The sequence below is a fragment of the Pseudophryne corroboree genome, chromosome 4 (assembly GCF_028390025.1).
Source record: "Pseudophryne corroboree isolate aPseCor3 chromosome 4, aPseCor3.hap2, whole genome shotgun sequence".
Taxonomy (NCBI): Eukaryota; Metazoa; Chordata; class Amphibia; order Anura; family Myobatrachidae; genus Pseudophryne; species Pseudophryne corroboree.
Genome location: NC_086447.1, coordinates 196,123,425 through 196,137,632, shown reverse-complemented (window position 1 = coordinate 196,137,632; position 14,208 = coordinate 196,123,425). Strand labels below are relative to the sequence as shown.

Genomic DNA, 14,208 nt, shown 5'->3' with positions numbered 1-14,208 from the left:
AGGGTAGAACCCATACTTATGATGTGTGTTTAGAAAGTGAAGCAATAGCCCTCGCTGGAATGTCGTCCATCGGACCTTTATGCAGTCCGATGTAGGATGTTACTGACAACCCACGGGAGCGCCCATCGCCAGCGATGTAGTGCATACACACTGGACGATATTGTGAACGATGTGTTCACATCAGGCACATTGTACACCATATTGTCTAGTGTGTATGCCCCTTATGTGTTCAGGGGCATACACACGGAGCAATGTTCAGCTAATTTCTAAGCAATCTGACTAGATTGCTTAGAAATTAGCTGAACATCGTAGGGGTGCCGGCGACAGCGATGCGCGGTTCCACGCCTCGCTATCGCCGGTGCTAGATTGGGCTGCATGCATGCACAATCTAGTAGGTCGCTCATTTCACCGCTGGGTGAAATGAGCAGCCCCCGTGTCCGTCCCCCACCACTCAGCACACATCTCTGGGGAAATCTCCCCGTCAGTACGGCCCTTTCGTTAATGGGATCACTTCACTTCTTTAGTGGTCTATTCATGAAGCAGTGAAAAGTGTGGAGAAGTAAGCCAGTGGAGAACTTGCCCATGGCAACCAATCAGCTGCTACGTATAATTTTATAGAATTCATTTTATAAGTGTTACCTCAACACTGATTGGTTGCCAAGGGCAACTTCACCACTAGCTCACTTCTCCACACTTTTCACTGCTATATGAATAGACCTCTTAGTACCCGCGGCTGCTGGTCATTTTTAAGTGTAGCCTTAAGAGTACAATGGCTAGCGCCATCTGAAGAAAATGTAGCTACCAGGTCAAAATGTGAAAGACTCTTCCAATGTACAGGGAAAGAACCGCTGTCCCTGCTATACCTCCATAGTACATAACCAGGGGGGGGATATTTTTAATATATAGGTCCCTAAAACATTAATGAATTATTATTAATATTTTGTAATACTTTTTAAACTTTTTATTTTATTTTTATTAAAGCATTCGCAAATAATGATTCAAAGACTTAAAAGGACAATGTTAATTTGACTTATGTATAGATAATACAGGTTGAGTATCCCATATCCAAATATTCCAAAATATGGAATATTCCAAAATACGGAATTTTTTGAGTGAGAGTGAGATAGTGAAACCTTTGTTTTCTGATGGCTCAATGTACACAAACTTTGTTTAATACACAAAGTTATTAAAAATATTGTATCAAATGACCTTCAGGCTGTGTGTATAAGGTGTATATGAAGCATAAATGAATTGTGTGAATGTACACACACTTTGTTTAATGCACAAAGTTATTAAAAATATTGGCTAAAATTACCTTCAGGCTGTGTATATAAGGTGTATATGAAACATAAATGCATTCTGTGCTTAGACTTCGGTCCCATCACTATGATATCTCATTATGGTAGGCAATTATTCCAAAATACGGAAAAATCCGATATCCAAAATACTTCTGGTCCCGAGCATTTTGGATAAGGGATACTCAACCTGTATTTTTATTACTATAGTAAGGGATCTATTTAGTAAAAATTCTATAATTACACTGAATTGACGCTTTTCACAAAAAGATTATGGGGTATATGCAATTCCGGGGCGAATTGCGGCAATTTTTCGCCCGTTTTTTAATTCGACACAATTCGAACGTCGAATTCCGGCCGGCGGGTGCCGGAATTCAACATATTCAATAAAAAACAGATTCGACAGTGCCGCTGTCGAAAAACGGGCCAATTGACGGATTTTGATTCGATTTTTAAAAATTTAAAAATAACGGTAAAAAACCCGGAAAAAAATTGCGTGGGGTCCCCCCTCCTAAGCATAACCAGCCTCGGGCTCTTTGAGCCGGTCCTGGTTGCCAAAATACGGGGGAGGGGGGGAATGACAGGGGATCCCCCGTATTTTAACAACCAGCACCGGGTTCTGTGCCTGGTCCTGGTGCAAAAAATACGGGGGACAAAAAGCGTAGGGGTCCCCCATATTTTTTGTACCAGCACCGGGCTCCACTAGCTGGACAGATAATGCCACAGCCGGGGGACACTTTTATACCGCTCCCTGCGGCCGTGGCATTAAATACCCAACTAGTCATCCAAGGGCTGCGGATGGGGGGCTGATAGCCATGTGTAAAAATTAAAGAATATTGTTTTTTTGCAGAAGAACTACAAGTCCCAGCAAGCCTCCCCCGCAAGATGGTACTTGGAGAACCACAAGTACCAGCATGCGGGGGTAAAACGGGCCCGCTGGTACCTGTAGTTCTACTGCAAAAAAAATACCCAAATAAAAACAGGACACGCACACCATGAAAATACAACTTTATTTCACACATGCCGACACATACATACTTACCTATGTTGACACGCCGACTGCCACGTCTCCAATGTCGACGAATCCAGGGTACCTTATAAATACACTTAATACTCACCTAAATCCAGTGTCCAGTGATATTTGTAATCCACGTACTTGGCAAAACAAAAAAATGCATTTACCTGATCCACACGGACTGAAAGGGGTCCCATGTTTACACATGGGACCCCTTTCCCCGAATGCAGAGACCCCCCGTGACTGCTGACACAGAAGGTCCCTTCAGCCAATCAGGGAGTGCCACGTCGTGGCACTCTCCTGATTGGCTGTATGCGCATCGGAGCTGTCAGATGCGCATCGCACAGCCCCCTCCATTATCTTCAATGGTGGGAACTTTGCGGTCAGCGGTGAGGTCACCCGCGGTCAGCGGCTGACCGCGGGTAACCCCACCGCTGACCGCAAAGTTCCCACCATTGAAACTAATGGAGGTGCTGTGCGATGCGCTGTCTGCCAGCTCAGAAGCGCATAGGGAATCAGGAGAGTGCCAGGACGTGGCGCTCCCTGATTGCCTGAAGGGACCTTCTGTGACAGGAGTCACAGGGGGTGTCAGCATTACTAATCCCTTCTAATATAAATAGATATGCTATTAACAATAAAAAAAACACACAAAAAACATGTTTTTAAAATTTTTTATTAGATTCCGCCAGCAAAGTGAGGCGGATTGAAAATGACGAATTTACTGTCTAAAAGCACTGTTGTCGAATTTACAATCTTCAATTGAATATACTTTTGTCAAAATGCCGCATTTGTACCATTGCAGAAATGTCGAATTTGTCAAATGTCGAATTTCAAAAAGTCGAATTTGGAAAGTCCGTTTTTTTGACGAAAAGTACTGAATTGCATTGTCGATTTTTTTTGGGGGCGAATTCGACCGCAATTGCATATACCCCTATCACTGTACTTATAGGAAACTTGCTGCCGAAACAATTCATGCAAAAAAACGGCTGTCTCGGTGAGCACTCATCTGTGGAGGCGAAATCTGAATGTTATTCAGTGCGCATGTACCGGATCACACACAAGCCCTGTGAAAGAGAGAGACAGCCCCGTGAGCTGTGGGGAGGAGCCTATGAAGCAAGGCACCATGGGACCTAGAGGGATGGGGAGACGTCGTGAGTGCCTGATCCCAGTTAGTGACAGCATGTAGGTAGGGGAAAGTAATTTATGCATAATGCTATCAAGAGATGGTGTTATGTTTGAAAAAAGAGGAGAGAAACTGAGCTTCTCTCCTGTATATAAATATAGCCTGGCAGTAGCCCCTATTGCAGGGTTGAGGCTCCCGTTTTTCACATAAGCCTCCCGCTGCCCCGCAAAAGATCCTGGTCCTCCCGGTTTATCACTCGACATGTTGAAAATGCAAACTGCGCATGCGCAAGTCCGGATTGCCAGGGGACGAGGCCTGCACGGGAACATCATGAAGTGGATGTCATATTATTTAAATGCCAGCCGCCGATAGCCACAACCATGCAGCGGCACTCATTTAAATAACATGACGCCCACACCATGACGCCGCCCATGTAGGTCCCGCCCCCGACATGTGCAGTCTACATTTTCCTGACATCAGAAAACAAGGGTCCAGCCAATGCGGAGTTATGGGTACTGGCGGCTTTGCCCGAAAATCGCATCCTCCGGCCCTATCACTGTGTGCCTGTACCAGCTCCGCATGCTCCTCCCCGCATCTGTACAGCGAGAGGAGGGCAACAGGAGCCGACACCAGCAGCAGCTGCACATCGGGTGACAGAGCTGTGGCTGGGGTGACTGACAGTGGGGGTGACTCAGGTGGATCGGTCACAGCAGCAATGGACACCAGCTGTGACCGGTGGAGTCAGCAACACGGAGGAGCAGACAGCCGGGCAGGAAAGAAGATTAGAGGTGTGTGTGTGTGGTGGTCCCGGTGTGCACAGGAGTGAGGAGAGCTATGGGCCACCACCTGATTTATGTTGATGCTTGCGTAGCTAAGTGCAGGGTGTCGGGACCCAGCAGAGCTGTGAACTTTCCTCCTCCTACCTGAGTCCCCTCATACTTTGCTGCTGCTGCTGTCAAACTTCTGCAGGACGTCCTCCAACTTCGAGTCCTTGCTGTTCTGACTTGCCCACCTGAAGCTCCACCTCTCGTCACTGCACAGCTGTCAGTAAGCAATAGGAGTCTGGAGCTCACAAATTAGCACTTGTAACACAGGCTGGGATGGCTTGAGGAGGGAGCTCATGGGCATGTAGTTCCGTGGTGCCCCCTATCTGAGAGGTGCTCTCCCTCCCGCATTGCTGCTACTTTCTGCTGGTAGTTTCTATACTTTTTACTTAGTTCTAAAAAATGTATTGTAGGCAGAATCCCCATATGCACAGCAGCACAAGTCACCTGGAAACTGCCCTGGTTATTGGTCAGTGCAGCAGCTGTCTCCATTCCTGGGTGTCCCTCTCTGTGAGTCTGTCCCCACCCCCTGGCGGCAGCAGCAGCAGCAGCATACAGTCACAGGAGAATGGGCAGCAAGAGAGGCAGAACAATAATGTTTGAAATGTGTACTGCTACAAAGAAAGGTAAATGTGGGGATCTGGACCTCTTGCTAAGAAATACATTGTTAAAATAAAATGGATACTACATTTTTATACAGTGCTGTAACTAGACATTTTAGTGCTGTGTGCAAGAAACAGCATCGGAGCCCCCCTCATGTTTTAAAATTATTTATCCCCTCCCCCTGCCCTTTCCATGCCGTAACAAGACATTTTGGTTCCCTGTGCCAAAAACAAAATTGGAGTCTGCCCCATTTGTTAAATAAAGACAGCTAGTGCCCAAAAAACATGGGGTGGGGTGTTGTCTTGCAGGGAAGGGATGTGGCCGCACAATACTGTAGCTTATTCACATTATGGCCCTCATTCTGAGTTGATCGCACGCTGCCACTTTTTGCCGCTCATGCGATCAACCTGACGCCGCCTATGGGGGAGTGTATATTTGCATAGCAGGGCTACGATCGCTTATGCAGCCCTGCTATGCTAAAACGTTTTGTGCAGAACTAAACTAGGGTAAAAGTACTTACCCTGTGTGATCACTTAAGCGATGCAGGTCCCGGAATTGACGTCAGACATCAGCCCTCCAAACGCCTAGACACGCCTGCGTTCGGATCTCCACGCCCCGAAAACGGTGAGTTGACGCCCGGATCTGCCTTCCTCCTATCAATCTTCTTGCAGTCACCGCTGTAACCACTTTCTTCGCTGGTGGCCTCGCTGCCTGGCGACGGCCATCGCCAGGCAACGACGCGCCTGCGCAATGCGGCCGCCGTGCATGCGCAGTTCCGACCCGATCGCACAGTTGTGAAGAAGTGCATTGTGCGATCGGGTCAGAATGACCCCATATGTCTCCAGTAGTGCCACTTATTGACGTTGCGCCCACAATAATGACCCTAATTCACGTTACGTCTAACAGCAATACCCCACATACAGGTTTTACCACACCATACAGTCCCTTTTTATGCCATATAGTAACACCCCTTATACACAGTATACCACACAGTATATACATTGTCCTCTCTCTGCAGTACACCATGAAAAGTGGCCAGGAAAAAAAAGTAAATATACTGGATTTTTTCTCTAACGTCCTAGAGGATGCTGGGACTCCGTAAGGACCATGGGGATAGATGGGCTCCGCAGGAGACATGGGCACTTTAAGAAAGACTTTGACTCTGGGTGTGCACTGGCTCCTCCCTCTATGCCCCTCCTCCAGACCTCAGTTTGATACTGTGCCCAGAGGAGCTGGGTGCATTTCAGGAGCTCTCCTGAGTTTCCTGTAAGAAAGCATTTTTGTTAGGTTTTTTATTTTCAGGGAGCCTGCTGGCAACAGACTCCCTGCATCGAGGGACTGAGGAGAGAGAAACAGACTCACTTCTCTGAGTTTCAGGGCTCTGTTTCTTAGGCTACTGGACACCATTAGCTCCAGAGGGATCGGTACGCAGGTCTCACCATCGCCGTCCGTCCCAGAGCCGCGCCGCCTTCCTCCTCGCAGAGCCGGAAGATAGAAGCCGGGTGAGTATGTGAGGAAAAGATCATCACAGGCGGCAGAAGACTTCAGATTCTTCACGGAGGTAACGCACAGCACTGCAGCTGTGCGCCATTGCTCCCATTCACCTCACACACTCCGGTCACTGTAAGGGTGCAGGTCGTAGGGGGGGGGGGGGGGGGGCGCGCCCTGGGCAGCAATTTAAACCTCCTATATGGCATATAAGTGTATATACATGTACAGCTGGGCACTGTACATGTATATAGAGAGCCCCTGCCATAATTTTAATTATTTTGAGCGAGACAGAAGCCCGCCACCGAGGGGGCGGGGCTTCTCCTTCAGCACTCGCCAGCGCCATCTTTTCTCCACAGCACCGCTGAGAGGAAGCTCCCCGGACTCTCCCCAGCTTGACACACGGTGAAAGAGGGTTTTTTAAGTAGAGGGGGGGCACATATTTGGCGCAATACAGATTACAAAGCGCTACTAGGTAAACACACTGTGTTTTTCCTGGGTCATATAGCGCTGGGGTGTGTGCTGGCATACTCTCTCTCTGTCTCTCCAAAGGGCCTGGTGGGGAACCAGTCTTCAGAAAAAGGGCTTCCGTGTGTGTGTGTGTGTGTGTGTGTGTGTGTGTGTGCGTGCGCGGTGTGTCGGTACGTGTGCGTCGACATGTCTGAGATTGAAGGCTCACCTAAGGAGGAGGGGGAGTGTATGAATGCTAGGTCTCCGTCAGCAGTGTCGACACCTGACTGGATGGATATGTGGAATGTTTTGAGTGCAAATGTTAATTTACTGCACAAAAGATTAGACAAAGCTGAAGCTGGGTTACAGTCAGGGAGTCAACCCATGCCTGTCCCAATGTCGCCTGGACCTTCGGGGTCTCAGAAGCGCCCACTATCCCAAATAGCTGACACAGATACCGACAAGGATGTCGACTACGAAGATGCAAAATTGCAGCCAAGGGTGGCAAAATGTATTCGATATATGATTATCGCTATAAAAGATGTTTTGCATATCACTGAGGAACCCCCTGTCTCTGACACGAGGGTGCACATGTTTAAGGGAAAGAAACCAGAGGTCACCTTTCCTTCCTCACATGAGCTGAACGATTTATGCGAAAAAGCGTGGGAAACTCCAGACAAAAAACTGCAGATTCCCAAAAGTATTCTAATAGCGTATCCTTTCCCGTCACAGGACAGAATACGGTGGGAATCCTCCCCTAGGGTGGACAAAGCTTTAACACGCTTATTAAAAAAGATAGCGCTTCCATCCCAAGATACAGCTACCCTCAAGGATCCTGCTGACCACAAGCAGGAGGTTACCTTGAAGTCCATTTACGCACATTCTGGTACGTTACTCAGACCGGCTATTGCGTCGGCCTGGGTTTGTAGTGCTGTAGCATCATGGACAGATTCCTTATCAGCAGATATTGAGACTCTTGATAAGGATACCATTTGAATGACTCTAGGGCATATAAAAGATGCTGTCTTATATATGAGAGATGCTCAAAGAGACATTAGTTTACTGGGTTCCAGAATAAACGCTATGTCTATTTCTGCTAGGCGTGGCTTATGGACCCGGCAGTGGACAGGTGATGCCGACTCCAAGAGGCATATGGAGTTGTTGCCTTACAAGGGTGAGGAATTGTTCGGAGAGGGCCTCTCGGATCTCGTCTCCACAGCTACGGCAGGTAAATCAAATTTTTTGCCATATATTCCCTCACAATCTAAGAAAGCGCCTCATTATCAAATGCAGTCCTTTCGTTCCAATAAAAGCAAGAGAGAACGTGGATCGTCCTTTCTTGCCAGAGGTAAGGGCAGAGGGAAAAAGCTGCACACCACAGCTAGTTCCCAGGAACAGAAGTCCTCCCCGGCCTCTGCTAAATCCACCGCATGACGCTGGGGCTCCCCTGAGGGAGTCAGCTCCTGTGGGGGCACGTCTTCGACTGTTCAGCCACGTCTGGGTCCACTCACAGGTGGATCCATGCATGGGCAATAGAAATTGTTTCCCAGGGTTACAAGCTAGAATTCGAAGAAGTGCCTCCTCGCCAGTTTTTCAAATCGGCCCTACCGAAACAACCCCTGGAAAGGGAGATAGTTTTACAGGCAATTCACAAATTGTGTCTGCAACAAGTGGTGGTAGAGGTTCCCCTGCTTCAAAGAGGGCAGGGGTACTACTCAACTCTGTTTGTGGTTCCGAAACCGGACGGTTCGGTCAGACCCATTTTGAATTTAAAATCCCTGAACCTTTACTTAAAACGGTTCAAGTTCAAGATGGAAACGCTCAGGGCGGTCATCGCCAGCCTGGAAGGGGGAGATTTTTTGGTGTCTCTGGACATAAAGGATGCATACCTGCATGTCCCCATATATCCTCCTCATCAGGCGTACCTGAGATTTGCGGTACAGGATTGTCATTACCAATTTCAGACGTTGCCGTTTGGGCTTTCCACGGCCCCGAGAATTTTCACCAAGGTAATGGCGGAAATGATGGTGCTCCTGCGCAAGCAGGGTGTCACAATTATCCCGTACTTGGACGATCTCCTCATAAAAGCGAGATCAAGGGAGAAGTTGCTGAGCAGCGTATCACTTTCACTGAATGTGTTACAGCGACACGGCTGGATTCTCAATATTCCAAAGTCGCAGCTGAATCCTACAACTCGTCTGCCCTTTTTGGGCATGATTCTGGACACAGACCAGAAAAGGGTTTTTCTTCCGACAGAAAAAGCACAGGAACTCATGACTCTAGTCATGAACTTGTTGAAACCAAAACAAGTGTCAGTACATCATTGCACTCAAGTTCTGGGAAAGATGGTGGCAACATACGAAGCCATTCCATACGGCAGATTCCATGCAAGGACCTTCCAATGGGACCTATTGGACAAATGGTCCGGGTCGTATCTGCAATTGCATCAGAGGATCACCCTGTCCCCCAGGGCCAGAGTATCTCTCCTGTGGTGGCTAAACAGGGCTCACCTTCTAGAGGGCCGCAGGTTCGGCATTCAGGACTGGATCCTGGTGACCACGGACGTGAGCCTCCGAGGTTGGGGAGTAGTCACACAGGGAAGAAATTTCCAGGGACTTTGGTCAAGTCAAGAGACTTGTCTTCACATCAACATCCTGGAACTAAGGGCCATATACAACGCCCTACGTCAAGCGGAGATCTTACTTCGCAATCGACCAGTTCTGATCCAGTCAGACAACATCTCCGCAGTAGCTCATGTAAACCGCCAAGGCGGCACAAGGAGCAGAGTGGCAATGGCGGAAGCCACCAGGATTCTTCGCTGGGCGGAGAATCATGTAAGCGCTCTGTCAGCAGTGTTCATTCCGGGAGTGGACAACTGGGAAGCAGACTTCCTCAGCAGACACGATCTGCATCCGGGAGAGTGGGGACTTCATCAGGAAGTCTTCGCGCAGATTGCAAGTCAATGGGGACTACCCCAAATAGACATGATGGCGTCCCATCTCAACAAAAAGCTGCAAAGGTATTGCGCCAGGTCAAGAGACCCTCAGGCGGTAGCTGTGGACGCCCTAGTGACACCGTGGGTGTTCCAGTCGGTATATGTGTTTCCTCCTCTTCCTCTCATACCCAAGGTGTTGAGGATAATAAGAAAAAGAGGAGTGAGAACAATTCTCATTGTTCCAGATTGGCCACGAAGGACCTGGTATCCGGATCTGCAAGAAATGCTCACAGAAGATCCGTGGCCTCTTCCTCTAAGGCAGGACCTGTTACTACAAGGTCCCTGTCTGTTCCAAGACTTACCGCGGCTGCGTTTGACGGCATGGCGGTTGAACGCCGGATCCTATCGTAAAAAGGTATTCCGGATGAGGTCATTCTTACGCTAATAAAGGCTAGGAAGGACGTGACATCTAAACATTATCACCGAATATAAAGGAAATATGTTTCTTGGTGTGAGGCCAGGAATGCTCCTGCGGAAGAATTCCACCTGGGCCGTTTTCTTCACTTCCTACAAACTGGAGTGAATTTGAGCCTAAAATTAGGCTCCATTAAAGTTCAGATCTCGGCCTTATCCATTTTTTTTCAAAAGGGATTGGCCTCATTACCTGAAGTACAGACTTTTGTAAATGGAGTTCTGCATATTCAGCCTCCTTTTGTACCTCCGGTGGCGCCTTGGGACCTTAACGTGGTGTTAAGTTTCCTTAAGTCACATTGGTTTGAACCACTTCAGACAGTGGAGTTGAAATATCTCACCTGGAAGGTGGTCATGTTGTTAGCCTTGGCGTCGGCTAGGCGAGTGTCGGAATTGGCAGCTTTATCCCATGAAAGCCCCTATCTGGTTTTCCATATGGATAGAGCGGAATTGCGGACCCGTTCTCAATTCCTGCCTAAGGTGGTCTCATCCTTTCATATGAACCAATCTATTGTCGTGCCTGTGGCTACACGTGACTTGGAGGATTCCGAGTCCCTTGATGTGGTCAAGGCTTTGAAAATTTACGTGGCCAGAACGGCTAGGATCAGAAAAACAGAAGCACTGTTTGTCCTGTATGCAGCCAACAAAGTTGGCGGCCCTGCTTCAAAGCAGACTATTGCTCGCTGGATCTGTAACACGATTCAGCAGGCGCATTCTACGGCAGGATTGCCGTTGCCGAAATCGGTTAAAGCCCATTCCACTAGGAAGGTGGGCTCTTCTAGGGCGGCTGCCCGAGGGGTCTCGGCACTACAGCTGTGCCGAGCTGCTACTTGGTCGGGATCAAACACCTTTGCAAAGTTCTATAAGTTTGATACCCTGGCTGAGGAGGACCTCCTGTTTGCTCAATCGGTGCTGCAGAGTCATCCGCACTCTCCCGCCCGTTTGGGAGCTTTGGTATAATCCCCATGGTCCTTACGGAGTCCCAGCATCCTCTAGGACGTTAGAGAAAATAAGATTTTAAACCTACCGGTCAGTAGCGGATCTTGCCACGGGCAAGCAGGACTTTTGCCCATGGCGCCGCCTTCCGGAGGGCGCAGGGCGCCATCCGGAGGGCGCCGCACCAGGGCAAGATCCGCTGCTGCTGTGTGCCCCCCGCTGCCCCCTTGCTGCCGCTGGCCGCTGCCCCCCCGCTGCTGCTGGGAAGGGAAACTAGACGCATACGCGTCTAGTTTCCCTTCGTGGAGAGGTCCTTTACTGTGCGGTGCGCGATGACGTCATCGCGCACCGCACATCATTTCAGTCTGTACAGGGGGCATAAATGACCACGCCCCCTGTACGAAGCCACGTCCCCTAATTCCGCCCGGGGCGCCAGAAGCTCCGAATCCGGCCTTGCTACCGGTAAATCTTATTCTCGTAGTCCGTAGAGGATGCTGGGCGCCCGTCCCAAGTGCGGACTACTTCTGCAAGACTTGTATATAGTTATTGCTTACATAAGTGTTATGTTATAGTTTCATCGGTCTTGGACTGATGCTATGTTGTTTTTCATACTGTTAACTGGGTAGTATATCACAAGTTATACGGTGTGATTGGAGTGGCTGGTATGAATCTTGCCCTTGGATTACAAAAATCCTTTCCTTGTACTGTCCGTCTCCTCTGGGCACAGTTTCTCTAACTGAGGTCTGGAGGAGGGGCATAGAGGGAGGAGCCAGTGCACACCCAGAGTCAAAGTCTTTCTTAAAGTGCCCATGTCTCCTGCGGAGCCCGTCTATCCCCATGGTCCTTACGGAGTCCCAGCATCCTCTACGGACTACGAGAAAAAGATTTACCGGTAGGTTTAAAATCTTATTTTTTTAAGTATAACATGTTATAAGACAATATTATGTAGGGGATGCGGTCTCTAAAATGAGAAGTGACTTTTTTTATTGATTAAATTAGTTTTTGTGAGTTTTACACACACTCCCCCGGCCAAAGCCGCTTTCTTACCCGCCACTGTCTGCAGAACACTTACACCTCCCATCTGCGCACCTCTTCCCCGGCCACCCACGATATCACCCGGCAGCAGGACCCAGTGCTTACCCGGCACTGCAACGCGCTCATACCTCCATCTGTTCCGCCTCTCCCCCGGCCACCCGCGATCTCACCCAGCAGCAGGACCCAGCGCTTACCCGGCAATGCAGCGCGCTCATATCTCCATCTGTTCTGCCTCTTCCCCGGCCACCTGCGATCTCACCCGGCAGCAGGACCCAGCGCTTTCTTACCAGGCTCTGCAGGGTGCTCACACACACACCTCCATCTGTGCCGCCTCTCCCCCTGGCAGGACACACAGATCGGAGCAAGTTAAAGATGGGGATTCGATGACAGGGAGCAGCAGCGTGGATCTCGGCTCACATACTAGTAGCCAGCGCTGCCTGCTGTCATCTCCACATGAACTGTCACAACCAGGACGGCCAATCGGGAACACGACGCACAATGCGCTCCCATTAATGGCACTAGATACGCCCGTAGGTGGAGCTAGATACACCCTTTGGGCGGAGCATGACACGCCCTCTTATCGGCGCGGCGCATTCTACTGCCAGCTAAAATCTCCCTCAAACTAGTTTTCAAAAGTAGGCAAATATGCCCTATTGTAATAGTAATAATTGTATTTATATAGCACTATTTCTCTAATTACACCCTATTGAGGCTGCATGATCTACTGTGACAGATTGCTTAATATCGCATTCTCCAGCTAATGCTGGAAATTGTGATTATTACGTTTACTAAATAGAACCCTAAGAATTGCATATAACACAAATGATAAAAGCTTGCGAGCAGGGCCCTCTTACCTCTTTGTCTGTCTGTTATTACCCAGCCTTGTTTTATTATGGTTCTATTACTGTTTTCTTCAGCACAATGGAATATGCTGGCACTATATAAGTAAATTTTAATATAATAATAAATATAACTAATAGAAATCATGTTTTCAGTTGACTTGAATCAGAATGGTATATGTGAGGCTGTGTGTCCTTGATGTGAGGTTTCCTCCTACAGGAATTTATCTTGTAGATGGCAAAAGGCTGTGACTGAGATGAATGTCAGCAATGCTGAATGTAAAGTGCTTTTTGCTTCAAACAGCATTCTGTTCTTACTAGCAGGCAGCGCACAAAAGCAAGGCTGTAGCCTCCTACACAGAAACATGTCATGCTGAACTATTAGTCATGCTGTAGGGCACACTAAGGGGAGGCTATATTTCCATTATTTTTCCAGATTTGCCCGAACATGTACTCTATGTGCAGTATTTACGTATAGCTTACACATGACAAAGCACTATAAGTGTGGTCGGATTATAATTATATTCACAGATGTGATAGTCCAACATTCATCCATATTGGTTGCATCAGAAACAGGCTAATAGGGCATAAACATCACTGTGCCCGGGTACCTCCAGCTGTGCCTCCCCAAACTTCACGCCAAGGTCCAATAATCTATTGTGCAGTCTTCAGGCCACCAAGTAGTTGAAGATGAGTTTATCAGCCAAAGGCCACAAAGTAGTGCAATCTTATTCACATTACACTATACAGTATTCCCCTTATTCACATTACACCACACAGTAGTGTTCCTTATTCACATTACACCACACAGTAGTGTCCCTTATTCACCTTACATCACACAGTAGAGCCCCTTATTCACATTACATAACACAGTAGAGCCCCTTATTCATATTACATCACATAGTAGAGCCCCTTATTCACATTATATTACATAGAAGAGCCCCTTATTCACGTTGCGTGACACAGTAGAGCCCCTTAATCACGCTACATCACACAGCAGTATGTACCTATTATACACGTTACATTATACAGCAGAGCCCCTTATTCACATTACATCATACAGTAGAGCCCCTTATTCACGTTACGTCAATCAGTAGAGCAACTTATTCATGTCACACAATGGTGCCCCTTATAGCACATTATATGCCAGGCATTAGTAGTGCCCCTTATACCCAAAATGCCACACAGTAATTG

The 14,208-nt window shown here is 48.2% G+C and overlaps 1 protein-coding gene across 4 annotated transcripts in view; it reads right to left on the bottom strand.

The window, feature by feature from the left end:
• The window catches only part of ARHGEF4 (Rho guanine nucleotide exchange factor 4), a 443,120-nt gene that overhangs the window by 160,196 nt on the left and 268,716 nt on the right, over positions 1-14,208 (bottom strand). The gene's annotated exons all lie outside the window — the stretch shown is intronic.